The 20,380-nt window shown below is 44.2% G+C and overlaps 1 protein-coding gene across 3 annotated transcripts in view; it reads left to right on the top strand.

The window, feature by feature from the left end:
- Positions 1-262: 262 nt before the first annotated feature.
- KCNJ16 (potassium inwardly rectifying channel subfamily J member 16) overlaps positions 263-20,380 on the top strand; it is a 58,804-nt gene continuing 38,686 nt past the window's right edge. Inside the window, exon 1 of one of the 3 annotated variants that reach the window (XM_073606908.1) lies at positions 263-338. The gene's annotated coding sequence lies outside the window, so the exon portion shown is untranslated. Of the gene's footprint in view, positions 463-14,263; positions 14,463-20,380 lie in introns of those variants that run through there. The other 2 variants (XM_073606906.1, XM_073606907.1) reach the window with 2 other exon arrangements.

Genomic DNA, 20,380 nt, shown 5'->3' with positions numbered 1-20,380 from the left:
GCACATTTAGGAGATATTTATAGTACCCCATGGAGGTTTACAAACACTTTAAGAAGTTGTAGTAGACCATATGTCCACCCTCCAAGACAAAATGTAAGTGCAATACTCTTATTCCCCCTTGAAGGCAAAGAACAAACTTCAGCCTTGAAAAGGTGCCATAGGCAGGTATGACCAGATGAAACCTACCGGGATCGTAAACGTCACATGAAAAAGAAACTAAAGCTCTGAAAACAAAAGCACACAAACAAGTGTCACAGGTGGGAAGGACGGCTGCAGGTATTGTGTGAGATGCCAGTCCTTTCTCACGTAGATTATCAGGGTCAGAACATACAACAAGGGTAAATATTTAACCGAAAAAGTCTTGATTGTTAACTTCAAGCTAACAAGGAACAGTCGCTTGGTTTAACAGGCTGGAGAATAGAGCTGGCATTGTGCAATGACTACCCTGCACGGGGAACTCAGGTAAGGGGGCAACTTCAACTTCTGAATGACTGGGTTTGGCACTGGGGTCAGAGGCAGCAGGGATGGTGCTGGTTTCCTATAGTATGTTATGATCGTGTGTGTGTGTGTGTGTGTGTGTGTGTGTGTGGGGGGGGGGGGGTACTATAGTATAGCCATTCTCTAACAGGTTTTCGTGGAACCCAAAGGTTCCTACAGGGGTTTTTAGGTTCTGCTTGAGCTGTGGCTGATTGACCTTCAATTTGGTGGCACCTGAATAGTTCCACAACTGACATAACAATTATGTTTTTAATTATCCAAAAGTAGGATTCTAACAACCACATTAAAGGTGGGGGGTGGCTTTCTTTTCACCGACCAACAATGTATGGAGCATTGACCAAGGGGTGGGCAGGAGACGCAGCTGCCCTGGGCACAGCGGGGCAAGAAGGCCAGGTAAATAGACACATGGTATGCATCAACAGTGGGGGGGGGGTACAGTTCCACATCCTTGACCTAGGATCTGGACAAACCAGGTATTCCCCCCCCCAATGGATTTAGTAAGGGCTCCCTGAGATTTGATCATTATTTTAGGGGTTCCTCTGGGTATAACGGTTGAGAAAAGTTGCTAAAGTACGTTATGATGATGGGATATTCAAGGGGTGCTTAACCCTACAGCTGTTGCTTATCCCATAGGGTGCTCAACCTGTGGGCCCTCCAGCTGTTGAGGAACTACAAGTCCCACAAGGCATTGCGAGGCTGACAGTTGCATGACTCCCAGAGGAATGATGGGACTTGTAGTTCCGCAACAGCTGGAGGGCCCACAGGTTGAGCACCCCATGGGATAATCTATAGTATGTCATATATGAAGGCTTATAATATTTGCTTGAAGTTCTGAGTACATCTGAGGCTCATCGAAGATCCGGAATCTTCTGTATTCTCTCCCTTAATATTCATTAAACACAATAGGATTTGCTCCATCTACAATCCTTTATGTTGTGATGGTTTTTTTAGACATATCCCAAATTTTATGTTCTTTTTTATGCGTTTATTTGTGATTTTTTCTTTTTTTTTTCCTTTGGAATACGGAATGCAATAACAAGATGCAAAGGTCACTCCTGATTCAGTCATAGTTTTACACCGATGTTGTTTGGCGTTTTCATTCCACGTCGTCTTTTTTTTTATTGATTGTCTATGGATTTATAAACAGCGAAGCTTCTATTGCTGATTGGTCGGTGAAGGATTTTTGAAAACTCCAGTCATTGTGTTACGCTGATCTCCAATCCTTTTAGCCTCCTATCGTCTTAAAATGTATCTAAACCCAAAACCAGAAATTGTCATATACTGCAGCTTTACTAGTCCATGGTGTGGTGGTGTTCTGCCGAGAAAGTTCCACTCGGCGGATAAGGACCGCCGGAAGGATTTGAGACATGTTCTGTTTCTAAGGTCCCTCAGATTTTTTCGACAGAAAAGGTCCGATGAAGCCCACACACGATCGGAATGTCCGACGGATTCGTTCTGTCGGACCATTTCTGCCGGAAAGTCCGCTCGTGTGTACGCGGCATAAGGATTTTCGTTCGTATTTCGCGCCATTAGTGCTGATTTTCGTACGGCCATCAAATTTGAGTAATCGGACATGTTGGAAATTTTTTGAAAAGCGAACGATTTTCTAATCAATGATGGGAGAATCGTGCGAGAAATGTTATCGAAAAAGAAATGCCCATGTGCAAGAAAAGAAAATTCCCGGAAAGAAAAGAAGATTCCCGGCCACGAAAATTATTTTCTTTTCTGTAGCAACATGAGGTGAAATTGAAGGCTTGGTTGGCCGAATTTCGAAATTAATGGTGGCGCCATCGGATCACGAAACGCGCACATTTTCTGATTTTCAAAAGAAAATTATTTCGAAATTTGACCATGTATGGCCAGCCTTATTGTCACCTGGCAATCCAGCAGAGAACACACTTCCAGTCCTGGGGTGGCTACGTCATGGAGGGAACCATGGTTGTCACCCTAGGCTGCTCTCTTTGATATGGAATCCATGTCTGTATCTCTTCATCTCCATGGCATAGTGGGCAAGGCCAATTGGTCAGAAGCTGCCTAGAAAGGAAGATATTCTTTGGTGCAGCTGTGACAAGGACACCGTATTTCTGGCAGGATCAGCAGGTATTTTTTGTATTTGATAAATATATTGTTAGCTTGAAAAAAAAAAAAAAAAGAAAACTAATGCAGCCACCACATCTAAGCTGCAGTTTATAATATTCTTGTTCTTGGGTTTAGTTATCCTTTACACTTGACTCAAATGTGGCATTGGATTGGACACACTTTTTTTTAAAGCACGCTGAATGCCAATCAAAGCTCGGGTCACTAAATAAAATGCTAAGCTTACAATCCTGGTCACACGTCCTGTTTGCTTCACTTCATAAATGATCCCCCCATGTCGCTTTCTTGGTCTCCAAAATCTCCATAGAAGTCTATGACAACAGCACCTGCAGCATTTCAGCGGCATTTTCTCAGAGTTAGCTTTACTTTGGAGGTATTTCAGTTATGAGATCTCCCAGGATGCACCGGGAAACCAACAAATGAACTGGAAAGACGTCATCAGCAGTCACTTCTAGTTCATGTGTATATATATTCTGGGAGTGTGTGGTGCAGACGTCACATCTGGTGTGCAGCGTGGAGCAGCAGGAAGATGAGTGGAGACCGGAGAGAGAGGACTGAGTGGCAGAGGATCAGCAGAGGACCAGAGCGGGAGAAGCTAGCAGATGTCACATGTGGTGAGCAGCATGGGAGGAATATATTGGGAGATGAGCGGGGACTGGAGAGAGAGGAGGATCAGCAAAGCTGGGGGTTACTACTGAGTGAAGGATCAGCAGAGCTGGGGGTTACTACTGAGTGGGGGATCAGCAGAGCTGGGGGTTACTACTGAGTGGGGGATCAGCAGAGCTGGGGGTTACTACTGAGTGAAGGATCAGCAGAGCTGGGGGTTACTACTGAGTGAAGGATCAGCAGAGCTGGGGGTTACTACTGAGTGGGGGATCAGCAGAGCTGGGGGTTACTACTGAGTGAGGGATCAGCAGAGCTGGGGGCTACTACTGAGTGGGGGATCAGCAGAGCTGGGGGTTACTACTGAGTGAGGGATCAGCAGAGCTGGGGGCTACTACTGAGTGGGGGATCAGCAGAGCTGGGGGCTACTACTGAGTGGGGGATCAGCAGAGCTGAGGGTACTTATGACCTGGGGATCATCAAAGCTGGGGGTACTACTGAATGGGGGATCAGCAGAGCTGGGGGAACTACGGAGCCAGGGATCTGCTGAGCCCCTTTAAAACAAATACAGGGCATTTGGCAAGCTTCTTTACGAATTGCCGACCACGCTATAGTGAAATGATGGCTACAGCGCAGTCGGCCAGTTCTGGGAGGGCATCATATGACATCCTCCTGTGATTGTGCACCTCGCGCACCTGCTGTGGCACTCACCCGGCATGCTGTGTGATCGCTGTGTCCTTTGCACACAGCAGATCACAGATTGGGGTAAAGAGCCAATCACAGCGGCTCTTCACCACGTGCTCTCCTGTGTCCAATCACAGCTGATCACGATGTAAACACACTTGCCGGTCATCTGCATTTGTTTCCTCATGCTGTCACAGTGTGAGGAGAGAGACGGTAATCGGCTAGTGTCCTGATGATCACTGCAGTGCCCATCAGTGCTGCCAATCAGTTCCTCCTATCAGTATTGCCTATTAGTGCCCATCAGTATTGCCTATTAGTGCCCATCAGTGCCGCTTATCAGTGCCCATCAGTGCTGTCTATTAGTGCCCATCAGTGCTGCCTATTAGTGCTCATCAGTGTTGCCCATCAGTGCTCATCAGTGCTGACTATTAATGCCCATCAGTGCCGCCTATCATTTTCCATCAGTGCTGCCTATTAGTGCCCATCAGTGCTGCCAATCAGTTCCTCCTATCAGTGTCGCCTATCAGTGCCCATCAATGTCACCCATCAGTGCCCATCAGTGCTGCCTATTAGTGCCCATCAGTGCCACCTATCAGTGCCCATCAGAGCTGCCTATCAGTGCCCATCAGAGCTGCCTATTAGTGCCCATCAGTGCCACCTATCAGTGACGTTATGACGTCACGTCCGGGCCGGCGGAAGTAAACATTGCCGGGAACAGGGCTGGAAAGGCCGAGACCGTTTATTTATTTTTTTGATCTCGGCCTTTCCAGCCTGGAGGAGAGACGTGGGGTCTTGTAGATCCCGCAATGAAAGTGATCAAAAAAAATTGTAAAGAGTAAGTGTAAAAAAATAAAAACAAAAGTAAAAAAAAAAGTAAATAGAGAGTGTAAAAATATATAAATACAAGTAAAATTTAAAAAAAAAAAAAAATGTTTTAAGTGCTCCCGTCCCCGTGTGCTCGCGCACAGAAGCGAACGCATACGTAAGTCGCGCTCACATATTTAAACGCCGTTCAAATCACACATGTGAGGTATCGCCGCGAGCGTTAGAGCAACAATTCTGGTCCACAGAGGTGATCAAATACCACCAAAAGAAAGCTCTATTTGTGGGGAAAAAAAGGACGTCAATTTTATTTGGGTACAGCGTCGCATGACAGTGCAATTGTCAGTTAAAACGAACCAGCGCCGTATCGCAAAAAAAAAAAAAATGGCCTGGTCAGGAAAGGGGGGGGGGGGGGGGAGGGGGGTAAAACCTTCCTGGGCTGAAGTGGCAGGTGGCGCCAAAATGGTTAAAGGCTTTCAAAAGGATCTCAATCAGGCAAAGATACAGACCTATCTCTCCTATTACAGGCATGGAGCAGTGAAGCAGCATCCGGTGATCAGTAAATCGATCGTTTCCCTATTTATAAACACACTCCTTTTGGATTTTTGCTGATAGGACGCTACAATGTATAAACAGTTCTATTTTTAGCCGGTCTGTGAATCGGACTGACGGAGACATATGTGTGATATCAGTCTGCTGCCGTGTGATAAATATTGACTTTGGACAACAAGGTTTTTTTTTTGCTGCAGTTTTTAATCGACTGTTGGCTGCGCCGGAGTTCCTCTGCAAACAGTCCCACCGAGACAATGAGGTCCTGATTATCGGGGACACAGCAGATCTGATGGAGCCGGCATAGTATGTTGTCATAGCTAACTATTGTCTGATATTTTTGGCTCATCAGAAGGACGAAACGGGCTTTATGGACACACAGAGAGTCTGGAAATGCTTTGTATTCTAGAGGTGATATGTCCAGGATCAATATAAAGATTTATTACGGTGGTTAATTGATTAATGTCAAGTAAAGAAATCCATGCGCCGCACATCAAATGGCAGACCCGTGTGTAGAGAGGTGAATGGCAGTCTCAGCCTGGGCTCCGACCAACGCGCTTCGTCCCGCCCATCGGAGCTTAACCGCTTGCCAACCAGCCACCGTCATATACTGCAGCATGGCCGGCTCGTACCCGCAAATCGCCGTAGCCATACGTCGGTCCCTTAAACAGCTATAGCAGGCACGCCCACTGCACGGCGGGGGGAGCTGATGCACGTGGCCAACAGCCGTGATGTCCGCCGGCCACCCGCGATTGCTCCACGGAGAGCCAGAACGGGGGTTTTGTCAATGTAAACAAACAGATCCCCGTTGTGTAAGGGAAGGAGAGAGAGATCGTTTGTTGCTAGTGATTAGAGAACAGCGATCTCTCTCCTCCTCCAGTGAGTCCCATCCCCCACAACAGTTGGAAACACCTCCCAGGGAATACATTTAACCCCTTGATCACCACTAGTGCTAACCCCTTCCCTGCCAGTGACATTTATACAGTAATTAGTACATTTTTATAGCACTGATCGCTGTATAAATGTCAGTGGTCCCAAAAAAGTGTCCGATGTGTCCGCCGCAATGTCGCAGTCCCGCTAAAAATCGCTGATCACCGCCATTACTAGTAAAAAAAAAAATATATATATATATATAAAATAAAAATGCCATTAATCTATCCCCTATTATGTAGACGCTATAACTTTTGCGCAAACCAATCAATATTATTGCGTTTTTGTTTACCAAAAAAATGTAGAAGAATTCTCAAAATTGTCGGTCTTTTTTTGTTTTTAGCGCAAAAAATAAAAACCGCAGAGGTGATAAAATACTTACAAAAGAAAGCTCTATTTGTGGGAAAAAAAGGAAAAAAAGGACGTATTTTTTGTTTGTGTAAAGCGGCGTGCGACCGCGCAATTGTCAGTTAAAATGACGCAGTGCCGTATCGCAAAAAATGGCCTGGTCATTAAGGGGGTAAATCCTTCCGGGGCTGAAGTGGTTAATAATGGGAATAGGGATTCTGAGCAAAAGGGGAGGGGTTTAACACTTCCAGCCCAAAAATGCGCACGTGGAAAAGAATCTGGAACGCATCCGGATTGCGTTTCTAGGGTGTGAACTGGCCCTCATCTGTTTGAGTTGCGAATTTTTAGTTCCCAGGTGATTTTCGACCTTTGTAGCGAGGGTCAATCAGCCAGGTGAGGTTTGGTGGGGGGATTTGGTGGAGGATTTGAACGTTTTTTAATTTTTTTATTTCCTGCACTGATTAATCTTTGGACTTTTGGGGACTTTTTGGAATTCGATCACCGTTGGTTTTTATTAGGATTCTTATGTTCAGCAGCGGATACAGAAAGGAGGTTTATTATGGGAGGGACTTTTGGAAAGACTCCACTATGACAAATATATATAATATATATATATATATATATATATATATATATATATATATATATATATATATATATATATATATATATATATATATTTATTTTTTTTTTTTTAAATACAATCTCAAGACACTAATAAAATACATGCAACAGTAAATGCTAAATTTTGCACGGGATGATAGGACTTTCTTCGTGCAAGAAAAAAAAAGCTCTAGATCCCCCAAAAAATCGTGGGTATCCCTACGCGTTTCGACTCAAGGGTCTTCGTTCTGGGGGGTTCTCAAGAGCAACAAATTGAACAACTGTCAAAAATATAAACAGTAATAAAGGTCATGAACACAATAAAAAAAACACAGATATAGGAAAATGTATTAAGTAAGGCAACATACTACATATGGCAGAGAACACGTGCATGCGGGAGTGCCGGATCCCTTCAAAGCCTCTGAGGGCATTCAGATACGAATTTTTGATTTATGTTCAACAGTGATTTGTAACAAATATACTCATCTTGCAACATTGATGTTTTGTTATTGACAGTAATTACAGCGTAAGCGATCCGCAGTGGCGTTTATATTTACTTTACAGTATTGACACTTTGTTTTATATTTGTTGCTATATATAACTTTCATAGAACTGTTTATATATTTTCACTGTGGAGCAATTCATATCTTTTTTTATACTAACTTTTTTTTTGGTTTTGGTTTTAATACCGCTTTAATGCATTAGGATGCATTAACCACTTGACCTCCAGAAGCTTTACCCCCTCCCCCTTCCCGTTCTTGAGCAGACCGTTTTTTTGCGATACGGCACTGCGTTACTTTAACCACTTCAGGACCAGCCGCCGCAGTTTTACTGCGGCAGGTTGGCTTGGCTGGGCAAATCGATGTTACCTTACGTCGCTTTTCCTTTTGGCCACTAGGGGCGCGCATGCCCGTAGTGTGTGCCCGGAACCGATGTGAGTGCCCGGCGGGCGTGATGACCCGCGATCGCTCGTGACAGAGCGAAAACAGGATCTGAGTGTGTAAACACACAAATTTCGGTTCTTTCAGGGGAGTAGAGACAGATTGCGTGTTCCTACTAAGTAGGAACACCGATCTCTCTCTCCTCCTAGACCAGTGATGGCGAACCTTGGCACTCCAGATGTTTTGGAACTATGATGCTCATGCACCCTGCAGTGTAGTTGAGCATCATGGGAAATGTAGTTCCAAAACATCTGGGGTGCCAAGGTTCGCCATTACTGTCCTAGACAGTCCCATCCCCCCACAGTTAGAACACACTGAGGGAACACACTTAACCCCTCGATCGCCCCCCCTAGTGTTAACCCCTTTCCTGTCAGTGACATTTATACAGTAATCAGTGCATATTTATAGCTTTGATCGCTGTATAATTGTCAATGGTCCCAAAAATATGTCAAAAGTGTCCAGTTTGTCCACCGCAATATCGAAGTCCCGATAAAAAATCGCAGATCGCCGCCATTACTAGTAATAAAAATAATAATAATAAAAATTCCATAAATCTATCCCCTATTTTGTAGACGCTATAACTTTTGCGCAAACCAATCAATATACGCTTATTGCAATTTTTTTATTCACCAAAAATATGTAGAAGAATACATATCAGCCTAAACTGAGAAAAAATTATTAAAAAAAAAAAAAAATGTGGGATATTTATTATAGCAAAAAAGCAAAAGATATTGTGTTTTTTTTTCAAAACTGTCGCTCTTCTTTTGTTTATAGCACAAAAAATAAAACCGTAGAGGTGATCAAGTGTCACCAAAAGAAAGCTCTATTTGTGGGGGAAAAAAAGGACGTCAATTCTGTTTGGGTGCAATGTCACATGACCGCGAAATCGTCAGTAAAAGCGACGCAGTGCCGTATAGCAAAAAATGTCCTGGTCATTGAGCAGCCAAATCTTCCGGGGCTGAAGTGGTTAACTGACAATTGCGCGGTCGTGCGGCGCTTTACCCAAATAAAATTTTAAAAAGGGGGTGAAAGTGGTATTGCAATTGGACATACTTTAGAGGACGTTTAATTAGCATTTAATTAACGTTGTTGTTTCATATTTTTTTACATTTCTTGCACGGTTTTGCACTTTTTTCGTTCTCACTACAGAGCTGCACATTTTATATGTATAACAAAAACATTTTTGTTTATTTTTTTCCCACAAATGGAGCTTTCTTTTGGTGGTATTTGATCATCGCTGTGGTTTTTATTTTTTGCGCTATGAACCAAAAAACTGACAATTTTGAAAAAAAAAAAAAAAAAACTATATTTTTTACTTTCTGATATAAAACATATCCAATAAAAAATTTTAAAAAATTGAACAAAAAAAATCTCATTTCTTTATCCGTTTTTAGGCCATTATGTATTCTGCTATTTATTTCTGGTTAAAAGAAAATCCCCATAAGCGTATATTGATTGGTTTGCACTAAAGTTATAGCGTCTACAAACTATGGGATATTTTACTTTTTTTTTTTTTTACTAGAAATGGCGGCAATAAGCGACTTATATCGGGATTGCGATATTGCAGCGGGCAGTCAGACACTAACTGGCACTTTTGACATTTTTTTGGGGAAACCAGTGACATAAATGAAGTGATCAGTGCTAAAAATATATGCACTTTTACTGTACTAATGACACTGGCTGGGAAGGGGTTAAACACCAGGGACAATCAAAGGGTTTAAGGTGTGCCTAGCCAGTGTTTATGTGTGTACTCAGGGCCGTCTTTAATATTGATTGGACCCTGGCCAAAACTTTTCTTGCCCCCCCCATGCAGTTTTGCTCTCCACCTGCTCTGAGACATAAAAAAAATGGCAGCTAGATTCAAAATCAGTTTACTGAATCAGATCAGGCAGCGATTGCGATTGGTTGCCAGAGGTTACAGTGTATCATTACCGCTCACTGACTGGTTGCTAGAGGTTACAGCACACATTACGACTCACTGATTAGTTGCTAGAGGTTACAGCACATGATTTCTGCTTGTTGATTGGTTGCTAGAGATTACTGTGGATATGACCTCAGGGGGGCATGATATACATATCAATGCCGCTGGCTGCCCCTATTTACTTAGGAATGCCGGTAATTTACATGTAAACACAGGGTTTGCAGGTGAGTCATCTGTACACAACAATAGGGCAGAGCTGGGCAGCATTAGTAGCAGCACTTCACACTGAGATATTGGGACACAGCACGGGACTAAAACCTCAAGGGAGAAGGGAATTTAAACCAGGATACCAATGTAAACCAGGCAAGTATGAGTAAGCTGCTTTGGGCCCCACAACAATGACAGGACCCAGTGCAGCTGCCCCTTTTGCCCTGCCTTAAAAACGGCCCTGTGTGTACTGTGGGGGAGGTTCTTTTACTATTATATTTCAGGTACTTACTAGAGGAAGACATGGATCCTTGTCCCTGCTTTGCAGGAACTCAGAACCCATACCTTGCCTCCAGTTAGAACGGCGATCTGCCTTGTTTTCATAGGTAGACCGCCATTCTGCCTCTGTGGTGGATGATCAGTGGGTGCCGGCAGACATCGAGTCCACGGCACCCGCAGATCAGCTCCTGCTTTGTATAATCACAGCGGGGGGGTGGGGGGTGTTATTCCAGCAGCGCGCATGAGTGCCCCAGGCCCAAAAGTGCCAGATTACGTACTCGGTACAAGATCTTGCGCAGCAGTGTCATCTTGCCGCCGTATATGTAGGTCATATGGTCGGCAGGTGGTTAAGGTAAAATTTACCTTCTGCATTTAGAGCAACTTTAATGGTTAATTTTCAAGATTAGGTGACTTACAAGTTTTAGAGGTAGGCTAGGTGTTAAGGGTTCATTTTGGGGGCGGGTTAAATGTGAAGTTTATATGAGGGAAGGTGGGGTTGTGGTTTAAAGCTTCACCAAAGATACTCACCTTCTAGACATGTGCAGTTCGTTTCGTTCCGAATTTGTTTTTTTGAAGAAATTCGACAAATTCATTAATTCGGAAATATTTGAAATGAACGGAAACCCGTTTAACCAATTTTTACGAAAATTCGAAGATCCGAAAATTCGAAAAAGCCAAAAATTCGAAAATCGGAAATTTGAAAATTCGGAAATTTGAAAATGTGAAAATTTCGAAAATCCCAAAATAAGAACGAAAATCCGAAAATTCAAAAGAACGAAAATTCGAAAATTCAAAAGAACGAAAATCCGAAAATTCGAAAACCCGAAAATTCCGAAAATCTGAAATAATAACTAACTAACTAATAAATTTATAGGTATCAGAATTTCCTTTCAAATTTGGTTGTTAGTGAACATGACGAATATGAATTTGTTTTTTTTAACAAATTTCGACAAATTCATTCATTCGGAAATATCCGAACTATGAAAACCCGTTTAACAAATTTTTCCGAATATTCATAAATACGAAAATTTGTAAATTTGTAAATTCGGAAATTCAAAAATCCGAAAACGAGAAAATTCGAAAAGCTGAAATAATAACTAACTAATAATAACTTAACTATTACTAACTATTAAATTATAGGTATTGGCATTTCCTTTCAAATCTCCTTTCAAATTTCAGCTGTCAGTGAATGTGATGAATACGAATTTATCCGAAGTTACGAATTATCCGAAATAACGAATGCCACATCTATTTTCTTGGGAGGTGGGGGGACCTGCTTCCTGATTGGCTGGAAGGAAAAACAGAAAGACATTCCCGTACATTTTCCTAAATGTACATAGTATAACTGGACACCATCATTTATAGGTAAAGTTGATCCAGGGAATATCCGATTGGCTCTGGGGGGGATCAGGAAGGAATTTTTTTCCCCTGCTGTAGCAATTTGGATCATGCTTTGCTGGGGTTTTTCACCTTCCTCTGGATCAACTGTGGGTGAAGGATTGTGTATATGGGATTGTATTTTTTTTTGGTTGAACTAGATGGACTTGTGTCTTTTTTCAACCTAACTATGTAACTATTAGCGAATATTAATTTGCAAATGTCACACAACTGGGTGGGCTCGGGGCGCAGTGTTTTGCGCCCCGAGCCCACCCTTTTTCAAGCCAATTAGAGCCTCAAGCTCTAAATCATGTGCTTCAAAAAAACAACAACTTTGAAATCCATACGTCAGGTGCCCTGCATGGAGATTAGAGGTTGGGGCGCATGGATTAGGGGGGCCGCGCCCCGTATGAGCGGCCACCACTGGTGTCCTGCCTCTTATCTGCTTTCTAAAGCCACGTACACACGATCGGATTTTCCGACGGGAATTGTGTGATGACGGGCTGTTGGCGGAAAATCTCACCGTGTGTACGCTCCGTCGGACAATTGTTGTCGGATTTTCTGCGGACAAATGTTGGATGGCAGGTTTTAAAATTTTGCGCCGGCAAATGTCTGTTGCCGGATTTTCCGAGCGTGTGTACACAAGTCCGTCGGACAAAAGTCCAAAGTACAAACACACATGCTCGGAAGCAAGGACGAGCCGGAAGCGGTCGGTCTTGTGAACTAGCGTTCGTAATGGAGAATTAACATTCGTGACGCGGCAAATTATGAAATCTGGAAACGCAGCGCACAATTCTCTTCTTCTTTAATGGGATAATAATGAAGCTGCTTTGCTGGTGATACTGATGGAGTTATTGCAAACTAATTTTCAAAGGCTTTTTTTTCTAGTGATATCAAGAATAATATTATTATGTTTTTTTTTTTTTAATTTTTTTTTTTTTTGGGCAAGTTACCACAACACCATTATTAGTAGTTTTTAAGATCAAAGATACAACTATGTTGGTGTCCCTTGTTAATTTTACATTGTATTTTTTTAAATGTAATTGCCTACTCCCAAACTGTCATTTGAAGTAAAACACACAGCCAAGTATTATTCTACACAATTTTTTTATTGTGCATTAAAAAAAGAAAACAAATAAAATTAGACATGATATCTGCCAATAGAACTTAACCAAAAAGTTAATTCTATGCATCCAAAAGTAAAGAAAATATACCAAATCAAATCATTATTATTCAACCAAAAAATAAAATAAAAGCCTCATGCATGTGTATAATAATATATCTTAATACAGGGGGGTCACCAATGCCAAGAGTTGGTGAAAGCAGGGGTCCGTCATCCGGAGATAATTCCGAAAATCTTCCGGATTATTCTCCTGGAGCTCCCGCAGTAAAGGCATATGACAGAATTGGTCACCATTAATAAAAAAAAACAATTTTTGGTCCAAGAAATCCTCCCCCTCCTGTTCCTGGACTTGGGTCAAAGCAATAACTCCAAGGGCAATAATAAATAACACGTTATCTCCTCCGATTCCAGAGTTCTTCATCATGTCTGGTTGAAGAAACGGCCGTTCAGAAACGAACTGAAAAGTGCGAAATGAAAAACGCAAAATGAAAAGCGCAAATCAACACTCACCAAACTTCTACTAACACGAAATTAGCAGAAGGAGCCCAAAGGGTGGCGCTAAAGAGCTGAAAAACCACCTAGTATGTCACTACGTTCGTGTTTGTTGGCCGACAATTACTTGCCGTTTGTATGCAAGACAAAATCCAGGCACACGCCTTCGGACAAAAGTCTGAGGTTTCGTCTGCGGAAAATCCGATCGTGTGTACGAGGCCTAAGGCCGCTTTCACACAGGCTGGCTCAGTTCAGCGGACTCCGCAAGAACAGTGGGGGGAGATCGCTGCGTTGATCTCCACTGAACCATCGGATGACAGGTCCATCTCTGCTCACTGAGCGGGGCGGGACCTGTAAGAGCCCCGCTGATTTCTATGGAGAGATCGGACAAAAATCAGATCCCATCTGATCCGCCAGACGGGTGGCGAACGCATCGCCATACATCTGTTTTGAACAGATCGGATGGCAGACGGGTGTCAGCGGACACATCTCCGCTGACATCCGCCTGCCCATAGGAGTCAACGGGGGGCCCGCCCGGATCCACCTGATATCTTGTGAAAGGGGACTTACGGTAGGAGAAAAGGGTGAAAGTTTGGGCATTGCTCTCAGATTTCAGTTTTAAAGCAACAGCCATCTAAATCCTCTAGTTGTTGGTTCTTCGGTTGCATTCTTTGACTGAAAAGAAACTCTCATTGTTCCGGCAAACAAGTTTTACAATCGGAGGCGGCTCTGGCTGAGGACAAATATTTGCTTCTGTTGTCTTCACATGGCTGGGAACATTCCAGATCAGTCCGCCCTCCCTACCTGCCGCAGGTGTTCAGTGTCATAGAGTGGAAGAAAATCACCCGGAAGAACTGAGAGGGTGAAGGCCAAATCGCTGAAAATGGACATTCGAGGAATGGGGTGGTCCACTGGTAACTACAGAAGATGAAGGCTCGCTGGTCAGTTGGGTGTCCTAATGGAGCGTCTCACCACCAGGTGCACTAAGGTGGGTCACATCTCTTATGAGGAAGTCCTGAGAGGACTCCTTCTGAGAAGTCTGAGATCAGAACTGTCTGTGAGGCCCCGTAGCTATTGGTTGGTGGGTAAATGTTTGAATCTCATTGGTGGCTGTTGGTTGTCCACTTTGGACTTGAAGGCCTTCCCCCTACTCATTTTTTATTTTTCTCTCTCTGTCTCTCTCTCTCTCAATTCAGATCTTCCCTCACTTCCTGTTTGGTAAAACGTTGTCAGCATGGATGGGAAGTGGGGGGACATCTCAGTAACGGGTCCACAGATAGCAGTAAAATCTTCACAGGGCTTCCAGATTTTTCCTACTCAATCCAAAACGATGTAAAAAAAAATTCTGGCTGTACCTAGACTTTAACCTCTTCCCACCTAAGGGGTAAAACAAATCGAAATGCCTAAGCTCAATTTTGCAACTTTGAACCGTGTTAGTAAAAGGGTAGATATCATCACAACTACTTTGTGCATCCAGGTGGAATATACCGTTTTTTTTTTTTCAGGACGAATTGGGCTTTCATATGGTAGTAAATAGGTATTATTTTATTATTATTGAAGGAAAACTGGCCCAAAATAGTAAAAAAATAAATAAATATTTTTTTACATTTAGGTGTATATTTCTTGTTATTACCATAACCTACCACCAAAGAACAACCCAAAATAATTCTCCTGCTCCCAACGTTTTACCCCATTCATGACCAGGGCATTTTGTCCTATTCAAAACTGCGTTACTTTAACTGGTAATTGCGCGGTCTTACACCGCTGTACCAAAATGACATTTATACACATATTATCACCCTTAATTACCACATAATAACACCCTTATCCCCCTATGTGGCAGAGATTCCCTGTTTAACCCCTTCCCGCCGACTGTACGCAGATATGCGTACTCGGCTTCCGGGGTTATACCGGGATGATGCCCGCAGCTGCAGGCATCATCCTGGTACCGTTGTTTAAAGCCGGCGATTGGCTATCCGTGTATAACAACCGATGCGGCTAAAAGCCGCTCGGCTGTTATACCGGAGCAGCGGGAGGGACGTCCCCCTCTCCCGCCGCTCTTACCGGGCCTCCCGGTCGATCCAGAGGCTCGGTGACCAATCTGATGCCTCCGGCGGCTGTGGGCGGCTTCGTTCCAGCCTTCAAATTGTAAACGCGGAAGCAACGTCATGACGTCACTTCCCGTTTACTCGGCTGCCAATGGCGCCGGTTTTTAAAAAGTACACAGTATTCAGAATCACCGTTTTCGGCGATCTGAATGCTTTGAAGTGTAAAGGAGGGATGGGGGGTCTTTTAGACCCCCCATCCCTCCATAAAGAGTACCTGTCACCACCTATTACTGTCACAAGGGATGTTTACATTCCTTGTGACAGCAATAAAAGTCATCAAAACATTTTTTTTTTTAAAACACAATTTATGAATTTAAAAATAAATAAAATAAATAAGAAAAAAAAAAAATTTTAAAGCGCCCCCGTCCCTGCGAGCTCGCGCAGCAAAGAAAACGCATACGGAAGTTGCACACGCATATGTAAACGGTGTTCAAATCCCACATGTGAGGTATCGCCGCGATCGTCAGAGTGAGAGCAATAATTCTAGCACTAGACCTCCTCTGTAACTCTAACCTGGTAACCGTAAAAAAAATTTAAAGCGTCGCATATGGAAATTCTTAGGTACCGTAGTTTGTCGCCATTCCACGAGTGTGTGCAATTATAAAGCGTGACATGTTTGGTATCTATTTACTCAGCGTAACATCATCTTTCACATTAAACAAAAAAATTGGGGTAACTTTACTGTTTGGATTTTTTAAAATTCATGAAAGTGTTCCTTTTCCAAAAATTTGCGTTTAAAACACCGCTGCACAAATACCGTGTGATATAAAATATTGCAACAATCTCCATTTTATTCTCTAGATTCTCTGCTAAAAAAATGTATATAATGTTTGGGGGTTCTAAGTAATTTTCTAGCAAAAAATATGGATTTTAACTTGTAAACATCAAATTTCAAAAATAGGCTTAGTCATGAAAGGGTTAAACCCCTGATATTTCACCAAAGCTCCTAAAAATGTGTAAAAAAAAAAAAAAAATTGTAAAAATAATAAAAAAGAAAATAGTACAAATAAAAACTACTGACACCATCCCCTGCTCTACTGACACCGCCAGTATATATACACATGCACACACACATATGTGTTGAGCTTTAAGGTGCACACCTTAATGCAATAGGCTGCGCACACCTATGATGATTTTTATTTTCTGCTATACAACTAATCCAACTCCAACACTCTCCTCTAGTCCACCCGAGAGAATTCCGAATGACGGCTACAGCGCAGTTGCACATTTCCGGGAGGGCGTCTATTGCCATGCTCCCATGATCGTGCCCCCCTGTGGCACGCATCGGCAGGGATCTGTGATCGATGTGTTCTTCGGACTCAACTGATCCAGTGACGTAACTAGAACCTTCAGGGCCCCCCCGATGCAAGAAACCATAAAGGGGCCCCCCTGACCCCTAGACAGGGCCCTTTCCTCCGAGCCCGGTGGCGGAACGCCCAGGCCAGATTGCAAGTGGGTGGCTGCATATAAAGGAAATGATTTATCCATTCCCTCCCCCCCCCCGCTTCTCCTCCTCTTCCTCCCGCAGGCATTCAGCAGCTGCAGGAGGAAAATGGAGAGATGGGTTCCTCTGTGTTTCTCAATCTTTTTCCAGTCAAGGCACCCTTGAAGGTGAATGGGGCTGCACTGCAACCACCCCGCAACTGTGTGCATTGCATGTAGTTGCAGCATAGTGGTGATGCATTTAGGGGGTTAAAACAGGTGGTCAGAAGACCGGCCGTTCTCGGTGGCTTTCGGCGGCTCTCAGGTGCTCTCGGCGGCTTTCAGAAAGGGGGGGCCCGCGGGGCCCCCTATGAGCCGGGGCCCATGGACTTGGTGATGCCTATCAGTGCCCATCAGTGCAGCATATAATTGCAGCCTCATCAGTGCACATCAGTGAAGGAGAAACATTACTTATATACAACATTTTATAACAGAAACTTTTCTTTCCCCAATATTTTCAGTCTTTTTCCGTTTGTTTTCGTTGGGTTTGCCTCTTATTGCTACAGTTCTCATAGCTAAATTGCACTGCATTTGGAGTGCCATTTATTCTTAATGAGCGTTTTGCCGTTTTAGCGCAGTTTGGAATTACGGGCAGAATCGCTAGGTGTGACTGGGGCCTTAATTTGACACTCGCACAAATATCTAAAAAACAAAAAAAAAGCCCATAATGTCCGTTATTGCGTACAACGCTGGCCGCTGCCAGTCCATGTGTCCGTTCTCCAGCCCGGATTTCTAAAGCGCCAACGGTTTGCGCCCCGTTTTATTTTTCCAATTGCGAAGTTACGTTATGTAAAGCGCGATCCCCCCTGTGCCTCTTCGCCGCGATTCCGGCTCCGCGTGCCAACTAATTAAATCACTTGAAACGGACGCTGAAACCGGTCACTGCAAACACTGGAAAACGCGCGGCAGATTACCGAGCACCGCAAATCTCTTTCATGTCTGTGGTTGGAGATATTTCCATTGCCCTGGAAGGGGTCCAAGCCGGATAGCTGGGTGTGCAGCCTGATAACATTCGTTATAACATTGTATCTCATGATTTCACATTAAAGGCCACAGAGATACAATGTATTTGGCTGTGTCTTTCTCGATAGGTCACTCTAGGCGGTCTGGTTGCTCTGCTGATTTACAAAGGTCCCGTCATCCACACTGAGATAAGACCTCCAGATGTTCAAATACGTTCTTTCTTCTATTTTCAGAGGTTTGTGTGACAACGCCGGCATGCAGACCGGTCTCTGTTTTAAGTAGCAGATAAAGAAATCTCTGTAAGGGAAATATTGGCCAAAAAACACAGAAGTCTCATGTAGGAGAGCTGATTGGAGACATTGTCCACCAGGACGGCCTGCATGGACATGGAGCATTATCCGGTACTCACACCTTGGTTTCTAAGGGAGTCATTGACACCCAACAGCACAGAGACCTTCCAGCATGCAGGTTCAGTTCTGCTCTTTGTGTAAATTGTGGTGTTCCTCCCTCAGCCCACCTAATGACCAAACTCAAAGCTAAACTCCAGAATAATAAATCCCCTGGACATGTGTCTTCTTCTTGAATTTTGGTCAGCTTTGTGTATTTTTTCCAGATCGGTGCAGTAATCCAGTGTGAGACTTCCTGCAATAAAGACCACTCATTCAAGAGGACAAGATCCCAAACTCCAAACAGACCCAACAGTCATGTAAGTTGAAGCGGTCTAAGCCTAACTCCATCCAGGCCCCTTCCCCGACGCGTTTCGCCCCGCCCCCAGGGCTTAGTCATGACCATCGGGTCTGTTTGAAGTGCAACAGTTGGGATCTTTTCCTCTTGTCTGATCACATAGAGCTGGGAAGAACACTTTAGATCGAGCCAGCGCCTGCAGCAAGAGTCCATCATTTTTTGGACACAGGAACTGGAGCGGTAACCCAAGTTCCTTTATTCGGGTTCACAAACACTGCTCATTGCTGCTCTCTCTCCTTGTGCCTGTAGGGTGACTGGTCTTGTCTCTGCCCCCCTGCTGTAGTTTTCTGCAGGCAGCTTGCATTGGGTGGAGTCTGTTGGGCCCCGCCTACAGTTCTGCGCCCTCTCCTTGTACAGGGTGACTGGTCTTGTCTCCGCCCCCTCCTGTAATTTTCTGCAGGCAGCCTACAGTGGGTGGAGCTTGCCAGCTCCCTCCCACAGCTCTGCTCTCTCTCTTCTTGTGCAGGGCCATGTACCTAGTTTGACACCCTTTAATATATGATCAGTTTGTAGTTATTTACTTTCTAGATGTAGCACCCTGATGTTTAGGAGGGGTTGCTAGTAAATTTACCTGCCAAGCGATAGTTGCCTTGGCCAAGTGATAGGAGATCAATTGATTCTACCCTAAGTCTGGAATTGCTGCACTTCTCTCTTCTGTTACTAGGTGGCTGGGTATCTGGTAGCATTCGATAAGACAAAGACATTGCAAGGACAGATTAGGAATAGATGGGGTGTCTCAGCCAATGGGCAGGGATCTTATTGGGTCCCTTGGCCTGCTGGGAGAGCCTATTTATTTGGGTCAAGTCAGGTGATCTGGGTTTTGTGAAACCTGGACAACTGTCTGGCTGGACGTTTGTCATGTTGCCCGGGCTGCTAGGCCAGAGACTGAGGCCTCTCCTGGGTACATCTGGCTGCTAGGCTGTCTGAGGGCCTATCCAGAAGCAAGAGAGCAAGAGAGCAGCGCAGGGTTGGGATTGCGACTTGCAGTCCAACCAGAAGTGATGGTTCTGCGGCCGGAGAACCTGTTGTGGTCGGAGGTAGAGGGGAAGCTGTCACCACTAAGGGTCCAACCACCTTATTACCAGGGACCACCGTGAGTCACAGAAGCAAGTACCGGAGCAGAATTCTCACCAACCGGGGATGATGAAGAATCGGGAAACTTCAGCAGATGTCAAGCCAGGGAGGTGATGCTTGCAGAGCAATATTGTGTACCAAGCTAGGGACCCAGCAGGCCAGTGGGGTGAAGCTTGAGGAGTATCTGGAGTGCCAAGCCAGGGACTGAGCAGACCAGTGGGGTGAAGCTTGAGGAGTATCTGGGAGTGCCAAGCCAGGGACCCAGCAGGGACGCGGGGGGTGACGCTTGGGGAAGATACTCAGTGAGAGGATTGGAAGAGCTCAGGAGATCCAGTGGCATTGGATCAGCGGGTCTAAGTGATAGACTGGGAGCTCAGTTCAGTGAAGATCCAAAAAGGAGATTGTGAAGGAAGTGAAAGAGTTCATTACAACCTTTGTTAGAAACTGTTACAAGACTGTTGCCATAGGAGACAGCGTGTCTACACATGTAGATGTGGCGTCTGGCTGGGTGCCTTTCCCTGCACGGCTGACCACC

The sequence above is a fragment of the Aquarana catesbeiana genome, linkage group LG12, assembly GCF_042186555.1.
Source record: "Aquarana catesbeiana isolate 2022-GZ linkage group LG12, ASM4218655v1, whole genome shotgun sequence".
Taxonomy (NCBI): Eukaryota; Metazoa; Chordata; class Amphibia; order Anura; family Ranidae; genus Aquarana; species Aquarana catesbeiana.
Note: the sequence above shows the minus strand (reverse complement) of the source record. Positions and strands in the feature narration are given on the sequence as shown.